This window comes from Excalfactoria chinensis, chromosome 7 (assembly GCF_039878825.1).
Source record: "Excalfactoria chinensis isolate bCotChi1 chromosome 7, bCotChi1.hap2, whole genome shotgun sequence".
Classification (NCBI taxonomy): Eukaryota; Metazoa; Chordata; class Aves; order Galliformes; family Phasianidae; genus Excalfactoria; species Excalfactoria chinensis.
In genome coordinates, this window is record NC_092831.1 from 29,209,734 (window position 1) to 29,235,170 (window position 25,437).

Sequence of the window (25,437 nt, forward strand, 5' to 3'; positions counted from 1 at the left end):
AACTGTCAGTAGGTTCCCTGTGAAGCTTAGAAGACGTAGGTCAGTTGTTAGCATATTTCTTAGTTGAGTATGGGCTAATCAATTGTTTTACCATATAGCAGTAATACAGTTTTGTCCAATATTCTGAGTACAAATTGAGAGTAACTTCACTGAGCACAGCGGGGCTATGCTGCTGATGTATGGAGTGAATACATCTCAGGTTATGGGCACTGTCAGGCTATAAAAAAAAGAACAAGTACTGCTGCAAAGGTAAGCTAGATTGAGTTACATTTGGAAAGCAGCTACATGATAGGGATGTGCTTCAGGGTGCTTGCACAAACAAAGGTGATCTTAACTGGTTGCCTAGTTAATATGTATTTCCATGTACTTAATCAGTTGAAAGGTCTGAGGTGGTGCAAGTTAACAGGTTTTGTGAAGATTTGGCTCTTTTGTATAGGAATCTTAGTGTTGACCAAGATGCAAGGTGTTCAAACAGAATCTACACAGAATACCTAGGGCAAATAAGTTAGCTTGCTACCTAAAATTCTAGGTACAGAGTTGGAAATGCTCTCTGGTGTACAACTAGTCCTACAACTAAACAAACAAAAGAGAGTGCATTAAGTGGAACAGAAACTGAAGCTGGATGCTTGAATGAGAATGAGAAGTTGGCCTTGAACAGAAATGTTATATTTGATAGATGAGCCAGTGTGCTGAACCAGAGCTGTTGTGCGAGTTGTTTCTGTGCTGTTGATCTTGGAAACCCTTACACCTTCTAGAAAACAAACTAATGTGTTTTTTTAGCCTCAACAATTGCATAATGGGAGCTATTGAGTTTTTTGCGGTAGTCTGAGTTTTTCTGATCTCCGTTAAGATGACTTGTTGCTTTACTAGAAATATTGCTTTATGTTCTTACTAAGATGCCTATCCTTTTTGTACAGTATTTACTATTTCTTCAAGTGGTGTTATAGGAAGTGTTGTGAGAACATTTCATGTTGGTTGTAGTAGATGGTGCAGAAAAAGAACTCTTTTTTTTCTCTTGAAGATGTAATAATTCTTAGGAATGGTTTGCTAGGTTAAAGCTGTTCTGTGTTCCTCTTTGATGGTTCTGAAATAGTTTAGGTAAATGCAACCCAAGATTAAGTGTCCTTGTAAATGATTAACTCCCCCCTGCAATACGAAGCTGCCTCTGCTTTGGTTTTCCTCCTTCTCATCCACTCAGTGTAACTCGGATTCAACAAGACCAAACTTAGAAGCATCTCATAGAAGTCAACACAAACAATTTGGGCACAGCTCTGCATGTATCTCATTGACAGTAACTCCGTATCTCTGACTGCAGAAGGAACCATCTTTGTCAAATATTGTTATGTATGTTATGTGATGAGGAAGCAGCGTTGGACTGGTGCTTTTGAGGGACATTAAAGTTACTGGTGTTCATGAAATTTTAGGAAAGAAAGACAAAGAGGAGAAGAGAATCAAACTAGTGGTAGCCTTATAACCTGACTGAATCAGTCATGCTATGAATTGGAAAGCGTTGTGGTTTTGGTGGCATAAGGTCACAAATGTCACAACCCGGAGTTGGAGTTCATCATGGCTTCCTCACACGCCTGTAGGGTAGAGGGGAAATCCTCGTGATGTTGGCAGTGTTCATGCGATACTATGGTTTAGGTGCTGCAGAACTCATAATGGGATGCTGAGTTAGTGCATGCAGTTGATCATTTGAGCTCAACTTCAGCATGGAAGCAGCGTGGCCCTGTCAGAATCTTCTGGCCCCTCCCAGCAGGCGCTGCGCTGAGAGAAGCCGAGTTACCTTGCAGCGTTACCGCTTCTCTTCAAAAGCCTATATAGAAACAACAGAGCTGATCCAAATGAGTTTTTAAAACGAGTTTAAATACAAGACTCTGGTCCCCCTCCTGCCACATTTCTCCCTATCCAGCCGCTTTAGGCCGCGGGATCAGCGGGCTGTTATGGGCCGCAGCGCCACCTGCCGGCACCACCTCGTCCCCGCAGCGACCGCTCCGGCTCCTCAGGCAGAGCTCGTCCGCCGGAGCGTTTGTGCCTTTGGGCTCCAGAGGAATCTCTGCAGATAACGGAAGGTCGTCGCCCCATCTTAGGTTCTCGCTGCTGCTTTTCTTCAACCGCTCCTGTTTTGCGTTGTTCTGCTGATTGCGGCCCTGCAGTCGTTCGGAGCTATTCGTGTGGAAGAAGGTAGTGGACGGGGCGGGGGTGGGCCGCTGCTGCCAGGTAACGGCAATAGGATCAGAGGGAAGGGTCTCAGGAGAGATGATGCACCGGAACGAGCTGCCTGGGGATGAGCAGGGGGCTGTTTTCTGTCTCTGGGGGTGGTCAAGGGGTTTTAATGAGGGATACAATTTAATGGGTAAATAGACTTCTGCTTTCACCTGTAGTTCCTGCTGGCGCTTTTGCCTGTGTGGGGTGTGTTGGTCCCTGCGACTCACTTATAGGTCTGTGTGAGTTTATAGCTATGACCCCGTGTCAGGGTTGTGTGAACTTGTTTAATGAGCAGGCTTCAGGAAGAATCCGCTTCAGTGCATGTTGTGGATCAGCAGCCTTCTTGCACATAGTTTAAACACACATCTTTCACAAGTCACGATATGGAGAGTACTTGTAGCCAAATGACGAGCGTTATAATTGGTTATTACGTATCCCATATAACAGACCCTTCCCTTCTGCAGATATGAGCCAGTCCATTAAGAGACATACTGAATATCATTTGGCTCTTACGAGGTGATGGTTCACTTTTCTACAGCTCCTGTCCCACAGCCAGTCTAATACTGATTTGCCTTTTGGTTTGCACAAGTGCTTTCAGTTCTCCTCCTCTGTTAACAAAGGGCAAAGTGTATCTGTTTTCAAGGTGTTTACAGTTGCTTTGTCCCAGGAGCCTTTAAATACTGTGAGTAACATGAATTTTTATTTTGAAGAAGATCCTTTAAAAAAATAAAAGAAAACCTGACTGAAAAATAGGATCAAAGATTCTCAGAATCAAAGAGAATTATTGGATCTAGGAAAATCTCCTGCAAATCCTGCAAGCTGAAGATGTTTCCTCTCAGAGATGCTGAATTAGAGGTAAGAAATCTGTTGTAAGGCTTAAAAAGCAAGGTGACCTTGCGGTGCAGTGATGGACTTCTAGAGATTCTAATAATCCTGGCTTTTCTAAAAACTTCCTGAGTGGCCTTGAGCACAATTGCTCAGAGCCTCAGTTTTCTAACAATAGTATTTCCTTTCTCCTCTTCCCTGCCTCATCTGTTTAGACTGACTCTGCCCCTAAGGAGGGGGATTTCAGTTATATCACTGTATACTAAAATATCTCGCTAAATAATGGCAATGACAGATTTCTTCAGTTCTGTCAGTATGTTTTGATAGTGACTCAGGGTTTGCTATCCTGTATCTGTTTATAATTTGGTCCAGCTTTGCCATAATTACTAGTTGACTGGTGGTTGATTTCTTCCAATGATCATATAAGAATTAATCACAGGGCAAAGAAGTCCCTTGTGCTGCTGGGTTTGGATTATCTTTGGGGATGGAGATCCCACAGTCTCTCTGGAAAGCATCTTTTACTGCTCTCAGAGTAAAATAATATATATACATATATATATAAAAATATATATATGTGTGTGTGTATATATATATGTGTGTGTATATATATATATATATATGTCTAATTATTAGAGAGAATTTCCTATATTTCAGTCTGTGCCTATTGCCTTTTGTTATTTCATTGTGCACCACCGAGGGATGTCTGGCACTGTTTTATTTACTCACCCTCCATGAGATATTTATAGAAATGAGTAGGTGAAGCTAGTCATTTCCGGCTTTTTTAGCCTCTCCTTGTGTGACATGTGCTCTAATCCACTGATTATCATTGTGGTACTTTTCTGGACCGACATGAGCATGTTTGTGTCTGGAAAGCCCAAAACTGAACACAGCACTCCAGCTGTATTTAGTCAGGTTTAAGGTGTGGCAAATACTTTTAACTTGCTTGATCTGTTGGTAGTGCTCATCCTAAAGCAGCAGAGGACGCTGTTGATCACCTTTGCTGCAAGGCCCACCCGCTGTCCCGTGTTCTGCCTGTTCACCAGGACACTCGGTGTTTCACACAGTCAGCATCTTCTGGTGGTTCGTGCGATTGTTCTTCCTCAGCTGCAGGAGTCTGCATTTCCCTTTGTTCAACTTGACATTCCTGTCTGCCTTTCTTCAGCCATCAGCAGTACAACCAGCTGATCCATCAACCACCCCTTCTGGTTTTGTATCATATGCTACTGTGCTGAGGTTGTGTTTTTGTCCTGCCTCTTGTGTTATTCATGATCACCTTCACTGGGATTTCCAGTATTAGTTTGATAAATTAGGTGTGGTGTTTGGAATGTTTTCTTCCGGTCTTATTTTCTTCTGATGTATTTCTGTCATTTAGTTTATGATGTGACCTGTAATATTTCCCAACTTGTGATCATTACTTCTATTCTATGGTTAATAGTTATGCTCTTGGCATCCTTAGATAGAAGCATTCTCATTTTTCATGACTTTAATTTCAAGTACTTGATGACCTATTGTGCTTGTACAAGGGCTTTTTTTTCATCTTGAAGGGAAGCAAATTTCAATCTATAGTTCAACCAAAGTGATTAAAGTTCTTACATTGAAATAACACATAATGAAATCTATTAACTTATGCTGAGTTTCTTTGGTATTATACAAGTGCAACAGCGAGCTTGAAGGTAGATGATTTCCAAAGGGGTTCATTTCATCCTGTTAGTCACCACAAGGATTTTCATAGTTTACTTGTAGACAGTTCTCAGGAGTCTCAGTTCTTTTATTTGATAATTGTGCCGAAGCCACAAAACAGCAAATCTTTCCTTTGTTTAATTTCCATGTGTTTGTTACCATGATTAAATTATTCCTGTGTATGATGCAGGCAGGTGAGCGTTGAGACGAACCAGTACAGTAATTCGCACATGTGCTATAAGACTACCTTCTGTCAAGTCTGAGGCTGTCAGCATGGTAGCAACCTGTCTGCAAACTCAAGTGGTTAATCATATGTACTTTTTTGATTTAATTACAGAAACAGGACAATCTGCTCTGTTTCAGCAAATGATATTTTGCGAAGACGTGGTTATTCTCCTCTGACTCTTAATATCGTTTGTATTTACACTATAAGAACATACTCATCACAGGGCAATGTGTCTCTTTTTGCGTTATTGGTATGAGAATATCTTAAAAAGCAGATGTATGCCATCAAGTATGCTTTTTGCTAACATCTAAACTGTTGGACTGCAGTGTCATTCTGTCCACTTGGCCTTGGTGTAGAATATCGATACAATCTTAGCAGCTCTAACATTGCAAATCAAAGAAATCACTTTGCTGGTCAGATGATGTTGCTTGCTACGTGTATAGAAGGATATTACAGTAAGGATAAGGAGCTCTAATCGCAGTAAAACCTTGTTCAGGTGTCTTGGCTGTTTGTATTGTACAATAGGCTGTGTATTGTTGAGAGCATTTGCTAGAAAAATGCACAATTGCATACATGATAACATCCTTTCCAAGACATCAAAAGTAATAAATCTTTCCCATCAGAGGCCTTATAATATTCTACAGATCTGAAGATTTATCAGCTTATCCTTTCAATTTAACTATGCATTTAATGCAGAATAGCATGAAGTAATACTTGAATCTAAGGAATTTCATTCTGAGCTATAATCTTTCTAAGGAAAGTTCTTTGGACTGAAGTGCTGCTCAATCTGAAGCAACTTCCATCGTGAAGCTGTTTTCTGACCATCTGTCACAGGAGGGAGCTCAAGTTCTTTTCGGTTTTAAAAGCTGATATTCCAGTTTTGGGAGGGGAGGGATTTTGTATACGCGTGTGTGACGACAAAAGAAGTCCTCCTTTGGGGCTTCTTATTTGATTGTGTTGTTTTTAAGTAAGTCTACAAAAATATTGGAATATTTGGATCAAAACGCTGGGCAGTTACTCAGAAAACTATTTTCGTATCGTTTCTTGTTCTGTGCTTTGATGGCACATACGTAATTGTAAAAGCCATGATGTTAAACTTTGTATAGGTAGATAGATTCTTGGATATGGTCAAGTTGTTAAGCACTGAAATTCCTAGAATATGAGACAGGTTTCTGCAGGAGACATTTTGTATCTTTTAGAGAACCACGGGAAAGTGAATCTAAGGCATCAACTAACCAGGCTAAAGTAAATGAAACGCTGCTATTAAAAGCTGAGGCATTAACCCTACTTGCAACTTGTATTTTTAGGTTGTCAGCGTTCTGTATAAATGCTGTTCTCTAAATTTGTGGTGGAGAGACAAATATCACTGCCCTTTTTCAGAATACTCATTTGGAAAAAGCCTTGGGAAACGGTAGTAGTACAACAATAGGGGCATTTTTTCTCAATAATCTCTAAGAACTTGACAGGTTCGGGGATTCTGTACATTCTTGGCTCATTTATTCACTTCTGAGCGCACAGATCCAGGATGAGGAGTGCATTTTTGGCAATGCTTGTGGAAAAAAAAGCCACCACAGACAGGGTTACTGAAATGGCTAAGCCTCCCCTTCTTATGGCAGAAGAGGATGTGACTAAAAAGATTATGTGTTTCATGTTTGGTGATAAAATAGATTCAGGAAGGCCTTTCCAGATTTAGAGAGGTTCATAAATGTTAGATGACTGGAAAGGCTTTGTTTCAATTACTGGTAAGTTATTGTGATGCAAGAAAGATAATAGAAATACCTGCATTCAATTTCTCACAGAAACCTCAACCACCTTGCTCCTTCTTATTCTGGGAGAACTGTTTTTAAGGTATTTGTTTGTAAACCATTAACTCTTAAAAAATACACACCCTTTCATGCATGTTTGCATTAACATTCTGTACTTTTAGTGTGTTATATGGTCAATGTTATCTGTCTGTAGGCATCCATGAGTCTCGGATCTTCTTGAAAATCTCATCATGCAGCAATAAGTGGATTTGAAATCTTGAACACTTAAAAATGCAGCATATTTTGAGGAAGAATTGATTTTGAAGGCAGCAGCCTTCAATGTGTACACTGAGAAATACGGCTTCAATTAATGCAACCACAGGAAAAAAATATGGACACATTGCTGATATGTGTACAAATATCAGAAAACTATATGCAGTCCTTATGATGAACAATATTATGGCAGCCCAGTTTCTCCGTTTCCCTGAAAAAGAATACAGCTTTTTTTCTCTCAGGTTTGTTTCCTTCATTCTTACATTTAAAATCCTGACCAAAAGAAAGGGAAAAGACAGAGAAGGAGAGAAAATCAATGACAGAAATAACCTCTCACTGCACTGCTGGAATAAAATGCCTTACACATAAGTAGGTTTTGTTTTGTAGTTACTGAATATTTAAGGAAAGATTGTACCCTTTGTTTTTTAATGTTGTTACTGAGTACAACAGAGTTCACACATCACATGTGGAGTATCATAACAACTTGACACAATGTAAGCTATAGTTCACTTTGTATTTACTCTTGGGATGTTTGAATAAAGGTCAGCACAAGCTTCATTATACCTCCCCTTGGGTTTTCCCACACTTCTCTTTTTCCCACACTTCAATGAATCAACCTAGTACTTGCTGATGACAGTCATAGTGTTTTATATTTAAGATATTACATGTTTTTCTTTTAACCTAAATGCGATGCAGACCCATAGCTGGTATTCTACAAGATACTGTAGTTAATTAGGCCCTATTTCTCTCAATGAACTGAGGATTTGTTCTCTCTTTCCTCCTCTCGTTTGGAAATACTTTTCCTTACATTTGTACTTTGTTTGCCACTGAGAAATGTCTCAACAGTGGTTTTTCTTAAGATAGCAGCCCAAATGTGCAGTTTAATCAGAACATCTTTCTTGTGTCCAAGACTCTCAAAATATGAGAACAGGCACAACCTTTTCCCTGTGAACTGTAAACTGCAGCCTCATTTACTTCCACTTAACTTAATTGTTCTGGTCTCGGTCCCTAGCTGAAAGATATGACTACAAAACCTTATTTTGACAGGGGTTACAAACAGGACTCAGACAGAAGGAAACATTTCTGATTTTAAACTTTTGTTTACAGCATCGAGCATGATATTTTGTATCTTTTGCTTTACCAAGCAGGGAAATCCTAGTCCATTATTGCATGTGTGAGAATTTAGAATTGTCTGTCATATTTATACAGATCTTAAAAACAGATGGTAGTAATAAAAACTTCTTCTAGGTCACAGTCTTCATGTTGTGAACTCTGCACTGTTCTTCAGCTGTCCCAGTGACGGACCTTTTCCTGCTGAGGAGTTAGTTCATAAGCTCAGAGGAGCAGGTGTCATAATACACTGGGTAGCCTGAGCAGAAAATAATTATCTTAGGAACATCTTTTAAATGTATCTGCTAGTTTTACTTACCGTCTTACATACTTCATCTGTTAAGAGATGAACAACTCTGAAAGTTAACTAGGAATTTACTTTGTATACCTTTTAAGGTGAATGTGTGTTTCAGTTGGAAGTGGGCCTAAATGACATCTGCAAGTCTTGAAGAATGACTTAGTCGCTCTCTGTTGGAGACTGTTACCCTGTGATATGAACAGTGCATTTATCCTAGACAGGTAGGTCTGGTAAGAGACCAGATGGAGGCCATCAGCTGTTGCTTTTCTTTTGTAGCTATTGTTTTCTAGTTGCCTTTTGGTGGTTTGTGTACAGGCAGAGTTTGTCTTGCATCATGGAGTCTTGTTAATCTCAGGCGAGATATGTTTGCGATATAATTTGACCAATGAACAAAATAGCCTGATACTATCACAATTAAATATCTACCTTGGAATACAGGTACCCATTGATTTTGTATCGCTATGAAAGCCGTGTTATCCTCTGGTTAAATCAACCAAAACTGGTTTAGAATATATTATTAATAAAACCGATTAAAAGTATAAAAGTAAAACAGGCTATTTCTACTGCTATTATTGTAAGTAAAAATGTATAACAGTGAATGCACATCGTTCTCTTGAGGCCAGAAATGCTGGTTTAGTTCTTTTTAGAGAAGGTTGCTGCTGAAGACGTTGCACTTTCCCTATGTTCTAGCTGCTGTGCTTTTGAAGAGTTTATCTTCATTGCTCAGGTGAAACAGTTCAATTTTTGGTAAATTTTTCTGAGTTGAGAGTTAACTCCCCATCTCACTTTTAAGTGGGTTCTCATGAGAGGTAGATCCTGCAGGACGTAGCTGACACTGAGTAATACCTGGTCAGCTTTGTACAACTTCAACATTCTCTTTTCTGAACTGTGACCAATACTACCTTTTTCTTAGTTGTAGCCTTATTCTATAGAACTCATTTTATATTTGTAAACATTTTCTGAACGCATTTGTGGCTTTTGTGTAAAAGATAAAGCACAAAAGAATGCAAGCAAATGGAAAGTAAAAGAATTCTATAGGTTGTCTTTGCCAAGAAAGGCCCAAGAGAGTCTGTGTTTGTACTTAAGACTTGTTTTGCTTTAGCCTCTCAAATCATATGTTTCAGAACCATTCCTCAGCTGCATTCCTTAGACCAGATGCTAAAGGATAGAAACTGTTTTACTTCATCATCTGTTCATTCTAGCTGGTCTTTCCCAGCTATGGCTTGTTGTGTGTGTAATAATATACCTTGACTCCTTGCTACTGAAATACGCCAGTTTGTTTTTTCCTCTAAAGCTTTCTGATCTCACAATTAATCTTTCTGTTAGGTCTTCACAAGACCTTTGATAACTTAGACTTAGTAATCATTTTTGAATTCTTTATTTCCTCCTCTGTGTTCTTGTCTTGAGGATTTCCCCTCATCTTGAGCAAACATTTAGGTTCAAAATATCTTCATAAGGTATTATAAAAAATCATTAAGATTTAAGATCCTGCCTATCTTAGTGTAGATATGATTCACCTTTGCCAGATTATGACAGATACTTAGAAACAAAGGTACTTCCCAATGTGATTTATTTGATGAACTTTTTGTTGCTAACCCAATCTGGTGTGGTGCACAGATTTTTTGAAGAGATAGCGTCCAATGAGGTACAGTTCAGTGTGCCAGTAAATACACAATGCTTTAATTTCTTTCCTAGGGAACATTAACAGTAGCTGGGGTGTTATGGAATAAGCTGGGTTCAGAACGCACTGAGTTTACTGAGGGTATATCTGACCTGAAGGTCTACTGTTTTCAAGTATTTAGGTGTATATATATATAAATATACATATATATATATGCCTGTATGTGTATATATGTATATATATATATACACACACACATATATATGCCTGTGTGTGTATATGTGTATATATATATATATAGGTATACACACATATATATATAATATATAATTAGGTTTAATTTTGTTGTAGGCTGAAATACTTTATAACAATAGACAGTTGAGCATGCAGGATATCCCCTTTCAAAAAGATGTTTGTAAGACAGTGTTAGAAAAATTAACAACTGCTAATAGTTACTGTAAATCAGAAATTTCATATAGTAATAGAACAGCTTGGGTTGGATGGAGCATTCAAGCCCATAGAGTTCTACCCCGCCTGAAGTGGGCAGGGTTGCCACCCACCAGCTCAGGCTGCCCAGAGCACCATCCAACCTGGCCTCAAACACCTCCAGGGATGGAGCATCCACAGTTTCTATGGGCAGCAGTGCCAGTGCCTTACCACCCCTAAGTTAAACAGTTTCTTTTTAGTCCCTAATTTAAATCTCCCTTCATTTAGGTTAAAACAGCTCCTCCTTGTCTTATCACTATCAGACTGTGAAACAAGTCAGTGCCTCTTCTGTTTATAAGCTTCTTTTAAACACTTCCTGAGGCCTTCTCTTCTCTAAGCTGGACAAACCCAACTCCCCCAGCCTTTCTCAGTAGGAGAGACACTTCAGCTGTCTGTTTATTAAATATCATTGCAATTATTTGTAACTAAAATTTACAAGTGAATAAAGCACAGCCTGACTCAAATGAAATCTATGCAACATTTGAAAAACTCCATTTGAAAAGTGCACAAAAGCTTTTGGAGATGTGCAGACTTAGATGCCTCTATGTACAGCTGAACTCATTGTTGAGAACTTAGTCAAAAATGGGTCTCAACATATTATACAAAACATAGGACAAAACAAGTTTTGCTGTAGCCTGGCGTGTCATGTTCAGTACAGCTCAGGCAGCAATACAGTAGCTGCAGTACGATAGTTTTGGTAGAATGATTTTTTACATTTAAACTGGGGAAAAAAAACACCAAACAGCACACTATTGTTAGGCCAGAAATTTTGAATCAAGTATCACCATCTGTGCTTCTATCTGACACAGATACAGATAAGCAAGGTAAAGTTGTGTTAACACCTGTGTGAGTTTAGAGTTCAGATGTTAGATACACAAGCCTAAGCCGGATCTTCCTTTCTAGCATAGAATTTGAGTGAGAAAAGGACTAGAGCTGCTGCTTCTGTTTCTTGTTTCTGTTCACTGTAAAGGTGCACTGTTCAAATGTGGGAAGTGAGTGTTTTCCTTGTGAAAGCAGGCTTGAATGCTGTGATGACCTTAATTTTGCCCGTAGAACAGTTTAATTTTTAATTGATTTTTTTTGCAGATGTTTGCTACACGAACGCTGTAGGCCATAGTGAAAATGGAGTTAAAATCTCCAAGAGGAACCTTTGGTACTTGCATGATTCCGTTTTGTTGGCTGCTGAGCTTTGGCCGGTGCCATAAATCAAGTAGCTACGCAAAGAAAAATCCCTACACAATTCAGAGGGAAGTGGGATATGATAAGCTCCTGTTTACAGTCAGAACGATTTCCTTTCAATCCTCCTTCTTTTGCTAACAGAAATGTTATCCTAAGGTATTTGACAAATTAGTGAGTATTGAATGTATTTTATATATATTAGTTCCTTTTGTGATGAAGCATAGGCACTTTTACTGGAGACTGGGGCGCTTGTTGTGCTAGGCAGAATTCAAAACAAGTTGAAAAAGCTGGGCTGGCTTTGAAGACTCAGTTTTAATTACCAGACAGAGAAAGGAAAGAGCTTTTCCTTCCTGTCTAAAGCTCCAATTGTGAGATACTTCATGCTAGTCTGTAAATCTGCCTAAAGGATGCAAATGAAAGAACTGCTTGTTTATGAGGAACAACGAAATATGATACAGATACTAAGTGTGAAAATAGATTTTCAGAAAAAGTAAAGCTGCTGTAGGGTTGTATGTAGTTATTTTGCTACATTAAAACATGGAACTCATTACAGCTTTTATATCAAAGCTCAAAGTATTAAACTGGAGAGAAAGGATATCTGGCATATGAACTGATAAGGAAGGAATTAAGTGGCTAAGATGGCAAATTAAAGAACGCTGTACATGTACAAAGGAGGAAGCCTCTTTATCCTTAGATTGCCAGTTAGCCCATTTGTTCCAGGAACAGAATACAGAAGATTTTTAAGCTTTTGCACTGTGTAGAAACTAACGTCTTCCTTTAAAATCTAACCACTTCAGATTTGGTCATTGCCAGCTATAGGTAAGCTCAGCGACTTTGCTGGGTCTCTTACCATTTTAGTGTTCTCTGTTTAAACGCAAGTTTGGGAAATGAAAGGAACGGGCAGAGTTAATAGGCTTGCTGCTTAGTCTTCAAAGCACAAAGTCAGAGCCCTGCATAAAGGCACGAAAAGTTGCGAGAAGCTTCTGTACACTTTCTGCAGAGCTTTCATTGTTTTTCAGCCCACCAAAACTGCCCGCCTTTGTAATTTATGTGATTCTGACTAACACGAGCACATCAAATTTTCCTTCAAATTACCATTGCCCAGTGTTAGATGCAATCATAAAATAGATGTCTTCATTTGTAGCCTGGATTTTAGAAATCCCCACAGACCAATTGAGGAAGTGTAAAGAGACAAACCCGAAATGTCCTGGGAGAATTTCCAAAAAAAGCAAAGAAGCAATAAATGGAAATCAAAATAAGATCTTTAAAAGTCTCTGCCCTCAATTCTTACAACAGAACTTCCTTTTCAACTATCTCACAAAAACATACCGTTGTCATTTTGGTAGTTTGCAGCTACTGTAGATTGAAAAGCATTTACGACCATAGAGACTCAGTCCAGCCCTTCTTCCAACTCTTTTGTTGCTTATTATTGTTAAGTGCCTATGTTCAGCTTCCCTAGTGAACATAGGACTTACACAAGAGAAAGAAAGTTAAGCATTTAGTGGGAGTAGTCAAGCTATTTGCATTTAGCTATTCTTCTAACTGGTTTAACTAAGTAGTAGTCTATATATTCTATAATTGCTCTTAATGTGTCTCTCTTGTAGTGCTGTTGCAGGCGAATGTTTGCATATACAGAATTAGAGTGCTGCAGCGTGACTACTTAGAAGATCGACCTCAGTAATTTCACTCTTTAACAACAAACTTGAGAACATTAAGTCCTTTCCTATTCTTAAACACTATTTTTACCTTATGATGCATATTAGCACTAAGGACACAGTGCTACATTTTGGCCTGATGGTGATGGTCCCCAACTTTTTGGCCTGATGGCTCAACAGTATTGGAGAATACCTTCCTACAGCTGTTGTTTACACTGTTTTAATTTACTGATATTTGGATACAAGGCTAGTGAATATTAATTGTATCATGATAAGTACGGTTACGCTTTCTGTTTTTAAAGCCCTCACTTGCATACAGTGGAAATTCAAGCAGATTGGTAATAACTCTGTAAACAGAAAGCATAGTGTAAATTTCTGATGGATTTATATAGCAGATGAGACCCATATGAATCTTCTTTTATTAGATTTAGATTAGTCTTAGTCCTGCAAATCTGAAATAAAGAGTATTATGGAATCATTTTCAGAAATCATTTTCAGAAATTGGCGCACTTATTAGTTCTCATTTTTCTGCAAGGTTGCAATGCCTGTCACAATGTATGACACAAAATTGGAATCTCAATTACAGCCATGAGAGACACTTCAGTGAGTTCTTTTCAGACTCAACATGGATATGATTAAGCCCCAAAACCATTTAAATGAAGATGATTGAATCTCACACACTGAATGGTTAACCTAGATATTGCTTCCATCCCCCTGGCTCAGGGACACATTTTGTTTCCCTCTATGCATCCTTCTGAAGAAGGAATCAATGTTACAGTTATATCAACACCTGCTTCTCTCAGTGACTTTGTCTTCTTTCTTCTTCCCCACTCTAATACAGCTGCCAACAACTGTTTGTGTCAGGACAGAATAGAGATGAGGAGGCTTTTTTCTGTTGGAAGCTTTTGGCTGTCGGTAGAGCTTTCATTGCTTGAGCAGCTGTTCTTTATAATCCCTGGGGTAAAGACAGAAATATGGAAGGAAGCCAGCTGGACTGCATGAATTTGGGTGTCTTTCACTTAAACTTATTGCATTATACTTCATAAGAGGTCAAAGCAGTTTTTAAGAATAAGCTATTGATTGCCAACACATGACCAGAATGTAATTTCTAAACTGCCAATTTTCATTATTTCTTCACATATATCTTTTTTTCCCAAATGAGGTTTTAAACACAACTGCAAGTAGTACGTTTTAATATTTATTTTGCTTTTTCTCTACCAACGTAAAGTTCATATGTTAGTATCACTAAGTATCTTAAAGTGTCCCTTTAATTTCCCGATGGTGTCCAATTAAAATGTGCTTCTGGATTACTGTGAAGGAGAGAATGTCTGTACCATTTAGTGAATTTAAGGTTGTACCCCTTCTCCCTCTTTACTCCTTTTTCTTAAGCTATGGAGCAAATAAGAACCTCGTGCCTTTTCCAGCAAACTAATAACAACTGATATCAAGATACTGTTTACTTTATATGATAAGCATTAACTATCAACTACAGCTATTTTAAGATAAGACATAGGGAATAATTTATGTCTTTATTCTAATGTATGAGATTGATGAATAGAATGAAAATATAGTTTTCCTTATGGGTTGCTTTATCTGCTAAAGCTTCGGTTAATTTTTCAAGGGAAAATACAACTTGAAAACACAAATGAGATTCAAAATTGGCTAATTGCATTTTGAAACAGCCCACACACAAAAACTGTTTACTTAATATTCTTTCGTATAGTGATTTTTCAGGATCAAAAACAGGCATGAATGGCATTTGCCCCTGTTTTCTTCCCTGCAGACATGAGCACATCTGGAGTGTCTTAGAAAAAAAAAAAGCCACTGCTAAATGCTAAAGTCAAGAGATTTTGTCTTAAGTTAGTGCTGGAAATCGTTGCTGTGTGATTTGTCTTTGAGACTGCATTTATTAAGAACCTTGAAATATTTGTACCAAATATACAAACAAAGAACAAGCGTTGTTATGGCTCATTATGGTTATTTTCTAAGCATTGTGGAACACAGTGCAGTCGATTTTCCATGTTTTGGAACTGTTGTTCAGCAAAACGCAATTTGCAGCACATTAGAAGTACAACAAATGTGTTTTTCATGTTTATTTTGAGAATTTGTAGTGCAGTTCTGCAAGCTGAAAATGCCCTTCTTTGAAGAGCTTGAGTCTCCTACAGCAGCAGACTAAGTGCACATAATGTTTTTTAGTTCCATGTATTCAATTCTGTATGGCTGTCTGCTTCAGAATGGGATTCTTCATACGTGTTTTCTCCATACACCCCTCATGACCTGTCTGAGAACTTTGTGTCTATGTTCTCAGCACTGTGCAGGTTTGCCGCCTATTTCTATTTTCACTAAGACATTAATGAGGGCTAACAACAAGTAGATGATTTACAGTAATAAGCCAAGAATATACATCTTTTCTTTGCACTCTGCTGAGAACAAGTAAGAACAATATGAGCGCTCCTGAAGGGACTTAGGGGCAGAGAAAGGAGAAAGGTGAGATCTGACTGTCAGCTGACCTGAAGCACATACCCACAGTTGTATCTGAAGCAATTGCAGATAGAGGTTACGATCTTCCTCAGGTACTACGCTCTGCTTGTTCTGTGACCAAAATCATTTTACTGCATTTGTGCTGTTTATTGAAATGATATGTTCTGGTACGAATGAAGTCGCATAGTTTTCCCATGTCCTCCCTGGCCTTTTTTGAGGAAATTTTGTATTCTAAATTAAGAAGTAAAGGTGATTGCTAAGGATAGTGGGATTATATGTGCTTTTTAGCATCTTTATCAGTGATACTGGAATGGAGTGCACCTCTACCAAGTTTAGAGATGATGTCAAGCTGAATGATAGAGCAGAAGAAAACCATGCCAAAGGGCCCTGAACAAGCTAGAGTAGTGGAACCATGTGAACCTCATGATATTCAACAAGGCCAAATGAGATATGCTGAACTTGAGTTGGTACAATCCCAACTATATGTACAAACTGGAGAAGAGCTTAGGAGCATCCCTGCAGAGAAAAACTTGTGGGTCCTTGAGGATGAAAACAGTGAACATGAGCGAGAATTGTGCTTGCAGCCTTAAAGGCCAACAGTGTTCTGCACTGCATCAATCAAGGGATGGCCAGCCGGGAGAGTAAAGTGGGTTCCCTCGCTTGCTCTGTCCCTGTGAGGCTCCACCTGAATTATTTCATTCAGGCCTTGGGCTCCCAACACAGAAAAGATAGCAACCGTGCCCAAGGCTGGGGGTTGTGATTGTCCGATCTTAAAGGTCTCTCCCTACCTAAGTCATTCTGAGTTTCCATGATACACTTTAATCAAACCAGCCAGTTTTAAATGGCATTTGTACTGAACTCTGTAGTGTTATTTAGCTTTTTGGATTTACACTCCCTGTAAAAGCCAATTCATGGAAAACTGGCTTAAAATGCCAGCCATCTTTATTTTGCTCTTACAGCAGTAATTGTCAACTGACTTCTCTTTTGTTTATTGCATGGAATTGCATATTCCTAATGATTAATGGAATCATATTTCTTTCCATTTTTTTTTTTTAACATTTTGTCTTAATAATGTCTATCATTTTTGTTATAATATGTCTTAGTTTTTTTTTCAAAGCAGATTTTATCCCTGAGACCAATGCTATAGACCTAGCACAGGCTGTTCTTCATAACTTCAGTATTTTCAAACTACTTTTATGTTTAAGCTTAGCATAGCAAGGGTGAATCTTTAAATGCAGAAAACTCACAGGGTGTACCACTTATTGCACAAGATATCAAGTCACACAGTGTCTTTCTGGTTTGATTTCCTAACTAAATAATGCAACTTCACATTTGCAACCACAAGCGAGGTTGTCTTGGCTTGGGAATTTTTATACATACAAGATTCAAGAGCAAATATCTTGTCATGTGAGGAAGACCTTTTAAGTAAGCCATGAGTAAATTAGGATTCTGCATCTAACTCCAGGGAAAAAGAAGGTTATAAAATAAGGGAACACAGTAGAGATATTACTTTGACCAACTAACCAGAGAACGAAGTCACCAAAAATCAGTCTGTCACAGCACATGTTAAGTAACATTTTGCTTGACCTGCTTCTTCAACTGCCAGAGTGACTGCTTAAACAATTGAAATTCAGAAAAATATAAACTAAAGAAAAGAGAGGACTTACTTCCATTTTACATTTAATTATTTAAAGAGAGATCTGTTACTTAAATGAGAAACACAGTTGTGAAAAAATGGGCACAGATATTGAAGTCATGAGAAAAAATACTTAAACCGACATCTCTCTTAGCTATATTTTTTAATTTAGATGTATGGGTTTGGATTGTATTTTTGTTTAAGTACACATATTTAAGTGCCAGCCTTTGTTTTTTTCTGTTTAAGTGACTTAAGATTTGTATAAATGTCAGGAAAAGTAAACTTTCCTTTAGTTAAGTCATTTATGATTTTAATAATTATGGGCCCACATAATCTGCAATTGTTTGAGTAGGTGTTTTATATGCTGTAGAGCTGTTCTCAAAGGGAAACACTTTAAAATGAATCATATCTCATCAAACCCCACCCAGTTTTGCGAAGGTGTTACAGAGTTGTCTTGTAAGAGGAAGTATTAATTAAAGCTATACCCTAGGATGTAAAATGATCTCCTAACCCTGAAGGAATGAAAGGATGAGTGACAGGAAAGAAGCTTCTTTATTTTCTTGTGAGGGATTCCTGCACAGAGAAAGGAAAAACCTCATCAGGAGACTTTCCATGTGCTTCAGGATGAAAAGAAACAGAAAGGATTCCATGTAGAAAAGATAAAATTGCATATGTAACTGAGCTGCTTGAAGGGGCTTTTTTCCTCCATGTTACTAAGCAGAGACTTCTGTACATCTACTAATGTCAAAAAACACTAGGATTTCTGTTTATGATTACTTTATGATTAAGGTGCAACCAGCCTGCAGTGATTTCTATGTAATCCAGATTCTCTGTAGCTTTTATTCCTTCACTAACTAATGTGGTAAATGGAATGAAATATTAACTATCCTGGTGTGAAAAACAATAAATTAAAACCACTAAGAGTACATTAATTCTTGTCTGGAAATGGGTCATTGTAGCCTATATCTGCAATTCACTCTTTAAGTGGGTGGAATGCATACTGTTTTATCACTTGCTTTAAGCAATTAAAAGCTACTATTTGGTAGAAATAATACACATACAGTATTGTATGGTTAAAGTAATATAAGTATAATATATAGTTGCATGAGTACATTCATATTCAGAAATAGATAGTCAGAGATTAAGTTAAAAAAAAACAGTACTCACCAACTCTGAAGCCTTCAAGATAAACACTCACCATAAGAACAATGTAAAGAGGCAACATCCAGAGATAAAAGCCACCTTAGTGGTGGTCAGCCCTTAAATGGGATCTGGGAGAGGTGGAGTCCAGCTCCACCCCTTCTGGGAGTACAGTTAAATTACCTTCACTTGTGCTTTTGCAGCTGACTCATTTGTTGTGTCTGATGGTTAGTCTAAGGTTCATGCTGTGATTGGCCAATTTTTTTTTTTTTTTATAAGTATATAGTTTAGTAAGATTGGAAGTTGTTTCTTTTGGCTTTGTGGGTATATTTTAATCAAAACTCAGGTAAATTTTTAGATATATATGTATATATAAGTAAACTGTGGATTGCTTTATTGGTGTTTTCTTTTTTTGTAGATGTTCTGAAAGACTGGGAGTTACAATTTATCAAGAGGAGTTTGCTAGTAGTGTCAAAGAAACTCAACGGCAACAGAAAAAACAGTTTTTATGGTAAATAAAATGTGTTTGGTGTTGTTTTCTCAGCATAAGGATTTTCTACTTTCACAACTGTTTTGCTTTTTCCTTACACACTTAAGGCTGGAAAAAATGTAAGCATCTTGTAGTTAAAAGCAAACTGAATTACCATGGAATCAAAAATTAGAAGTGCTTACTGTGGACTAGTTAAGAAATAATTTATGGTGGGAATGTTAAGGTAATTTTTCTGGCAAGTTTATGTGTATAGACACAATAATATTCAGTTTTAATTGTCAAACTGTTATTCTTTTAAAGTAACCTTGGAGAGATTGAGTATCGTTGTAAGTTCTATTGCTGGCCTTTTTTTTTACCTATTTGTTAAAATTTGATATGTCTTTCCTTTTCTATCATTTTAGGTACGATATTAAAATGAATCTCAGAATCATTAAATCTGAAGACTGTGTCACTGTGCAGGAAGGATACCTTGACTGAACGCATGCCTGTTCACCTAGGTTTGTTAGTCCTTGTTGCTGTAAACCAGCTGTTAATTGGTCTGGGCAGGGCCTAAAGAAGTTCAGTGGTTATTTCAATCCAATGAGAATCATTAGAATGATCGTTTTAGTAATAGTTGTAGAACATGGACAAATTTATCTTATCTGGAAGGTGCTTAATAGGTTACTTTGATCCAAGTACTGCGAAATATGCTTATAAGCTGAAGTTTAGATTATCAGTGGATTTGGCATTTCTGTTCACGATTTTTTAGCCGAAAATTTATGGTGGCACTCAATTAAAAAAAAATTTAACTAACAAATACAAAGAACAGTAATGCAGCTTGTTAAAATCTTATGTCTTTTTTAATTAGGAAATTGTGGTGGGAATCTCATACTAAGAAATATTAGAAACGAATGCTGGTGCCTGTATTTGATACTATCAGAGCTGCGTGTTTTGAATATACCAGATCTATTCATGCTCAGATATAATACACATTCAAAGTGAAAAGGCTGTAATGTGTATAAATGCTTTTTCCTTAGTATGTAATTTTAGTGGCCAGCTATATCTTTGTGTTGTATTGCATTGAGGGGCGACAAACAGGGATGCGTGTGAATGGATGGGATGGACTGGAAATAAAAAATAAAAACTTGGGAATCATGACTAATCATGTATATTGTTTTACTTTCTTTTAAGGGTATGATTATTACATCTAAATGGAATGCTTTGGCATTCCACGTGTGTTTTTTTTAACATTCTACATATTTTCTTCAGATTAGTATCAACTCCTTTTGAATATTAAGAAAAAAAAGTTTATTGTTTTATAGGATGTTTTCTGTTAATTCCAGTGGAATTATTTAAACGGAACTGGATTAACTACAGATTTATAGAAGACTTAATCGTAAGACTTCTCATTAAAAAGGAATTTAGTTGCACAAGTATCTTGATTGCCTATTAGTCAACCTGACCACACTTCTTGTGTGGTTACACTGTCTCACATGAAGTAAAGAGAAGCAAAATTGTATCAGAAAATTCAGGACTTCATTGTAAGACTGTCTTGCTTTTGGCCTTGTCTTAGGGAGATGCTGTCAGTGACATCAGTTTCACATTTCCAGTATCACGTCTGGCTTTTCCTTAGTTGAAGTAACTAGTCCTTATCTCCTTTCTCACTCTCTCTACTTTTTTAACCTTCCCTGCATTTCTTATTTTGTTGTTTATGTTTTTTCTGTGCAACCTCTGACCTTTCTTTAAGCTTCTCGTTTTCTTTGCAGAATCACTATGAAATTCTGGACTCATCATTAGTATATGAACCAGTGTATCTATTTCTGAATCTAGTACTGGATTGTGGGACCAGTGAGGTCTGTGCCTTTTGAAGTTCAGCTTTACTTACAATTAATTTTTGTAACAATTCACTGGCTGTTGATTTCCAATGAGGAATTATTAGTTCATTATGGGATGTACAGTGCAAATGAAAAAGTAACTTGATATCTGAAGATATAGTCATAAGAAATGGATACATTACCATCTGAGGACCGAGAAGGACAAAGAAGTAAACTGGCTTCCTACTAGAAGGAAAAATAATTTCAGTACTTACAGACATAAACCTCATTACACCTAATAGCTTCTACACAGTTGTAAAATCTTTCTTTGCCACAGTAGGAGACTTGCCAGCTTTGCGGACAATACCTTCTGTGACCTCAAGTACTACTCCAGAAAATAAATTTTTACTTCTTGGATGTTCTCTTCAGAGCTGTAGTGGTTTACCAAGAACTTATACCGAGGATTTGTGTCCTTTGGGGAAGAAATGTTGTCTTTCAGAAATTTGAGTTATGTTGTGCAGACAATAGTAATGATGTTATAAAACATAATTGCTCATGCAGAACTTGATTGATGCAGTATGTTCTGAAAGTTCACATCGTATTAATCATAACTATTTTCTTTCAAAAAGCAATGAAATGTTCTGACTGTTCCTTTCTGGGAAGAAGGTTTTTGTTTGTTTGTTTGTTTGTTTTTTGTCTTGCAACTGTGTTGTTAAAAGACTCTTTATATATTTAACAATAGCACAAAAGCAATATGTTGTGACTGAGTATTTTTTGAAGCATGCCAGTGATGCTGTCTGCATTATGGAAAGAGGCATGATGAACTACAAGGAGGTTGTGATATTCTTCTTTGTGTCTATACAGTGTAATAAATCCTGGCAGATTTGTACACAACTCTTTAGTGTTGATATCACATAAGGAATTCTTGGTAAACAGAAATGGCTGTTATATCTTATGCCAGAGGTATATAGGTTATTATGAAGTCCTGTAATTTTATTTTCTTTCATTACCACTTTCTCTCTTTGCTCTTGGAGTTGTGAAATTTATATGGCTTTAGTAACAGTTAAAGGGACTCTGGTTAGATCCACATGTTTTAATTTCTGGATTTTAGTTGGAAACTTTTCGGAGTTTGTCTTTTGCCTGGAGATTATTCATTGATTCATTCATTTGGTTGGTTGTTTTTCAGAAACTGAGAGGCAGAAGGTAGTTCAAGATCAGCTTTAACCATAAACATACTGTACAGGGTACCAAAGGAACAAAGTCTGGCTAACTCAAGGCTATGGTGAGTGATTTGCTTTGATGTTACAATGTCGGTCTCTCAGGAATGATTGTTTGTTTTCTGTTGATGAAGGAGTTTTTCATGCATTTGTAGAAAGCTATCTATCTTGTTTAGTACTGCGGATTTTCTGTATTCGTTGGGTGCCAGCTTATTTTGTAGAAAACCATCAGAATGGCTACCGTTATCACATTCAAAACAACAGTGTATTTTCTGAATGACTCCATGCCAGTTATCTCTTCCTTGGTTATCTGTCTTCACTCATTGTGTACTAATATCTAAGTGCTGTAGTGTTTTAGTTAATGTTGCATGAGGTTTCAGTTTAACAATGTAGTCAATATTACCATGTCTGATGAAGCCCTAGTCTATTAATCATATATCTAACACAGTATTGAACCATCCTGAGATCCCTGGGCAGCACTGCTAAGTATTCTTATGTAAAGAAATAGTGTTGTTTAAACTAACTATCCCAAGTACTGAAAATGGCTCAATTGTGTTGTCACAGCAATGCCATGTGAGTAATGAGCACTATTTCTCAAATTAAGATGAGTATTCTACCTCTTAGTTAGAATTTCTAGATGGTGCTGTTCTGAAAATATGATCAGTGATGCTTCTCCTAGCTGTGGTTTCATAAAAGTTCAAGACAACGAGGGGATGAAATTCACTTTAATGTGGATTTGAACTTTGCAGAAGGGAAGCATATTGACCAAGAGCACAGAAGCATCCTGAAATAATAAAATTGATATTCTAGGTCTTGCTGGACTGACCCGGGTATCCGATCAGTAAGTTCAGTATTGCTCTCTGTGCGTGCCTAAGGAGTTATATAAAAGGACGTCCGTGTGTCCTGCTTGTTCTCTTTAGTCACTGTGTGTTGTGAAAAATATACTGCAGATCATATTACTATGTGGTTCTTGGGGCTTTTGTGGTTTCCTAGTACTAAATGGCTTGTCTGTAAAAGAAAACAATGCCAGGATTTTCAAGAATTCCAGCTTAAACACATGGGAGTTGGGTGGAACATTTCCTCTGTTGTATGTCAAGTAGTTTAATGGTCAGCTTTGATGGTGATCAGGCTCCATTTTTGCTAATAAAGTAATGAAGCAATGCGCTGGTTCATTTTCCAGCTACAGAAAACGTCTATTTAAACTTGTATGAGCATAGAGAAATAGGAAGGGAAGGGCCGAAGAAATAATTTAGGTTATCCTCCTGATGAAATCTGCTTGCTCTGCAGTCTTTCTGACAGCAGTAGTAATTATTAAATCTGAAGCAGTTTGCCATATGAAAATGTGATGTATTTTCTGGGTGAAATTCAGCCTTATGCAGAAACAAGCATAAAGCACCTGATAATCTATTAGAAACTTACATAAAGAAGATGACTACACAATTGTTTGATCATCTGGGTGGAGGTAACTGCTGTTGAGAAAGGTTCCATGCAGAGAGGAAAGCAAGTACAGTGGGAAAGAGCCTTTTTAAATTTAGCTGGCAGCGTGAACTGCTTGTCTTAGTATATCTTTGTATAATGGATTAAATTTCCTATATCTCTTATATCTTGCATTTTCACGCTGCTCTCAGTATAGCAAGTCGAACTGAGGTTAAACATAAGAATGCCAAGCCCAGAGTTGGTCATCACTGGGAGAACTGTGATTTGTAGCTGCTCAGACTCTTGCATTTTTATGTAAATACACCAACGCTTCAAGTTTCCCTCGTTTCATTTAGTAAGCATAGTTAAAAGGAGCTAAGAACAGGTAATTTCTCGAGGTGTCTGCTGTAGACAAACTTGGAACTGTATCCAGAATATTTGAACATTATTTTTAAGCCTATTTGACTCTGTGCGATGTCATTTTAGAGACTGTATCTAGGGGTTGCAAGTATAACCATTTTTTTCCTCTTTAATCAGGAAACAATACCACTGAAGATGCTTCTGCTGTGAGGAGAATCTATTTCATATGCAGAAAGCTAATGATAATAGTCCTGGATGATTAGGAATGAAGGCTGATGTGAACGATTAAAATACCCTTCACTCCTGCACCTTTGACTGTTGTGCCAACTGAAGATCTATGCAGTGTGTCTGGTTTGAAACAGTATTTCTATTATCCTAGATATGCTAGTAACATATATCAACTGCCTTGTTCTCTATCACCAATAACAGATGTTTACATTTGTTCCAGAGGTAAGGTGTTTGCTTTTGGGGGGGATAGGTAGCAACTGAAGCTTTCAACTGTTTAAATGAAGGGTTTTTGTTTGTTTGTCTTTTAATTTACGTAAGCACATTTCTGCTCTTGCCATTTTCAGCACTGAAGTTTTTCTTTGTGTTTTGGACTTAACAATATTATTAATATCGTTTAATTCATGTGGAGCTTGGAGTGTTATTTATTCTGAATTGTACCATGGTCAGAGCCTAATTATATGTTTAATAATAAAATAATGGTCATTAGAGGCAGAAAAAGCCTCCTCCCAGGAGCTGGCATTCTGATGAACAACATGTATGGTTTTTCATAATAAATTGTGGAGTTTATAAACAGAGCTTTGAATAAGAAACTCCTTCTTCACCGTCCTCACAAACAATGAAATGCACCGGCCATAACAAAACACTTAAATGTTGCATGAAAATGCCAGTTTTATGTCTGTATAACCACAGCATCATTTGCAATGAACACCTTAAAGCTTTTTTCTATAAGCCTTATTAGATGAAAATAATCCGAATATACATGTTACCAAATGGTATGTAATTCTTTATTAGATTTGTAAACATGAAACAACATGAAAAACTTCCTTTCTGAGTTGATGCTCAGGTAGAATCAATGAGTAAACAATTCATTGTCCTTATACTTTAAGTCAGAACAGGTAAGGTACTGCACTTGCTGTAAGAACTGTAGCTGGATACTTCATCTCCTTTGATTTTAAGAAATAAACTGTATATGAATTTGTACTGAAACTCTATGGAATTTATTCAGTTCATACATCAACAATACAATGTGCTTTCCTTAAATATCGAGGCTCTTCATTTGTTATTTCATTTATTTTGTTATTTGGTCTTCTGGATGCAAACTACTGTGAAGTATGAGCCTTTCAGTGTGTTGCTGACTGCAGTCCCACAAGTACATCTTTTCTGTTGAAGTTGTTTGGAGTTGACAAAAGCTTGACTAAAAATTATTATGGATACTCATTTCAGAATTGAAACAAAATGAATAATGTGAAATGCAATGTACTGTCCTAGTCTCAATAACTACTACTTAGTTACAGTATTTAGTTTTATAGGTGTGGTTGTCTCATTGCAATTTATAGGAGGGAGTTTGTTTGTCTGCAAGTTTGTTTGTT

At 37.3% G+C, this 25,437-nt stretch overlaps 1 long non-coding RNA gene across 1 annotated transcript; it reads left to right on the plus strand.

The window, feature by feature from the left end:
* Window positions 1-2,015: 2,015 nt before the first annotated feature.
* LOC140255070 (uncharacterized) lies at window positions 2,016-25,046 on the plus strand. The gene is made up of 3 exons (XR_011904375.1): window positions 2,016-2,184; window positions 22,033-22,128; window positions 24,017-25,046. It is a non-coding gene; the product is annotated as an uncharacterized lncRNA (long non-coding RNA).
* Window positions 25,047-25,437: the final 391 nt, after the last annotated feature.